This window comes from Cherax quadricarinatus, chromosome 7 (assembly GCF_038502225.1).
Source record: "Cherax quadricarinatus isolate ZL_2023a chromosome 7, ASM3850222v1, whole genome shotgun sequence".
In the NCBI taxonomy this organism is placed as follows: domain Eukaryota; kingdom Metazoa; phylum Arthropoda; class Malacostraca; order Decapoda; family Parastacidae; genus Cherax; species Cherax quadricarinatus.
In genome coordinates this window covers 47460248-47462649 of record NC_091298.1, presented here as the reverse complement: position 1 = coordinate 47462649, position 2402 = coordinate 47460248, and the positions used below count along the sequence as shown (strand labels likewise).

Here is a 2402-nt window from a genome sequence, read left to right as displayed (position 1 = left end):
CCTGGCTTATCCTGGGTAACTAACCCATTCCCTGGCTTATCCTAGGTGACTAACCCATCCCCTGGCTTATCCTGGGTGCCTAACCCATTCCCTGGCTTATCCTGAGTGACTAACCCATCCCCTGGCTTATTCTGGGTGACTAACCCATACCCTGGGTTATTCTGGGTGACTAACCCATCCCCTGGGTTATCCTGGGTGACTAACCCATCCCCTGGGTTATCCTGGGTGACTAACCCATCCCCTGGGTTATCCTGGGTGGCTAACCCATCCCCTGGGTTATCCTGGGTGACTAACCCATCCCCTGGGTTATCCTGGGTGATTAACCCATCGCCTGGGTTGTCCTGAGTGACTAACCCATCCCCTGGGTTATCCTGGGCGACTAACCCATCCCCTGGGTTATCCTGGGTGGCTAACCCATCACCTGGGTTATCCTGGGTGGCTAACCCATCCCCTGGGTTATACTGGGTCACTAACCTATCCCCTGGGTTATCCTGGGTCACTAACCCATCCCCTGGGTTATCCTGGGTGACTAAGCCATCCCCTGGCTTATCCTGGGTGACTAACCCATGCCCTGGCTTATCCTGGGTGACTAACCCATCCCCTGGCTTATCCTGGGTAACTAACCCATCCCTTGGCTTGTCCTAGGTGACTAACCAACCCCCTGGCTTATCCTGGGTGACTAACCCATCCCCTTGGTTATCCTGGGTGACTAACCCATCCCCTGGGTTATCCTTGGTGACTAACCCATCCCCTGGGTTATCCTGGGTGACTAACCCATCCCCTGGGTTATCCTGGGTGACTAACCCATCCCCTGGGTTATCCTGGGTGACTAACCAACCCCCTGGCTTATCCTGGGTGACTAACCCATCCCCTGGGTTATCCTGGGTGACTAACCCATCCCCTGGGTTATCCTGGGTGACTAACCCATCCCCTGGGTTATCCTGGGTGACTAACCCATCCCCTGGGTTATCCTGGGTGACTAACCCATCTCCGAGTTAAAAATCCCAACAAAATCTCAATTAACTCGTGGAAACGTTTATATTAATAAATGTCCTGAATGTCCATCATCATATCATTTACTTTCAATCTTTGACTTATAAGCAGTTAGGATATTTATCCATAATATTTCTACTAGTTAAAATACTGTAAATGAGATAAATAACAAGAAACATATACCAGGGTTGGAGTTGTTGTTGTTGTTGCTGGGTTGAAGGGTTGATGGTGCAGTAAGACCGTATCAACTAGGTACGTTGACGGGACGATCGTTCTTGTTATTGGGGTTGTTAAGGGCCACCAGGGTGTGAGCAGCATTGAGCCCTATATTTAAGCTCCCTGGGAATAAGTTTATTTAGGTACATAAATACAATTATCGTAACTTCTCATGAGTGTGACCAGCTCTACCTGGAGCTCATTACCTTTGTAACTTGGTCATGATTGTGACCAGATCTATTATTATTATAATCAAAGGGAAGCGCTAAACCCGGAGGATTATACAGCGCCTGGAGGGGGTGATGTAGAAGGCATTCAGGCTTAATTCGGGAAACTGGAGCACAGATCCAATTCCCTAAATCAAGAGCCCCTCACTAACATGAAGGAACCTTCCTTGAGGGGTGTGACCAAATTTAGTTCATTACCTTCGTAACTTGTTCAGCTATCAAAACTTTGGGGTCCAGTCCCTGGACCAATTATGTACCTCAGTAATCCTCTGTAGTATCGTACATAGTGTAAATTACCTAGAGTAACTCAGAAAGTCAGACAAAGTGACTTATTACCTTTTATTGTACAGCAATAAAGGAATGGAACAGACTGCCTGCACATGTCAAAGCCAGTCATAGCATGAAGCAGTTCAAGACGAGAGCTAAAAAGTGCCTAATGAATGTAGCGACAGAAAGGGACGAGAATGATTTTTTTTTATTTTTTTTTAGCCGACACACATGTAAATATAAATAACTCTACCTTATTCCCAGCATATCTTCTGTATAGTATAATAATAAGGTATTACAAGGAACCCAATGGAAATAAGTAATTTTGTCCGATTTTGGGTAATCATATTGCTGTATGACCCTTGGGTTATCCTGGGTTCTCTACACACATGCTGCTATGTATGATAATCTATGTAACTGTATTTGTGTATACCTGAATAAACTTACTTACTTACAGCCAATAAACTTACGCTTAACACTGACAAAACCTACTATATTATGTTTGGTAGCAGAGCAGGAGATGCGCAAATTAACATTAAGATCGACAACACCCTAATTACCAGACATAATGAGGGCAAATTCCTAGGCCTATACCTTGACAACAACCTTAATTTCAGCACCCATATCCAACACATAACCAAAAAAGTATCCAAAACGGTTGGGATCCTCTCCAAGATACGATGCTACGTGCCGCAAACT

General features: G+C 45.4%; 1 protein-coding gene across 1 annotated transcript in view; it reads right to left on the bottom strand.

The window, feature by feature from the left end:
- l(2)37Cb (lethal (2) 37Cb) overlaps window positions 1–1289 on the bottom strand; it is a 53819-nt gene extending 52530 nt beyond the window's left edge. Inside the window, exon 1 of the mRNA XM_053774007.2 lies at window positions 1177–1289. The gene's annotated coding sequence lies outside the window, so the exon portion shown is untranslated. The remainder of the gene's footprint in view (window positions 1–1176) is intronic.
- Between the last annotated feature and the right edge of the window lie 1113 nt (window positions 1290–2402).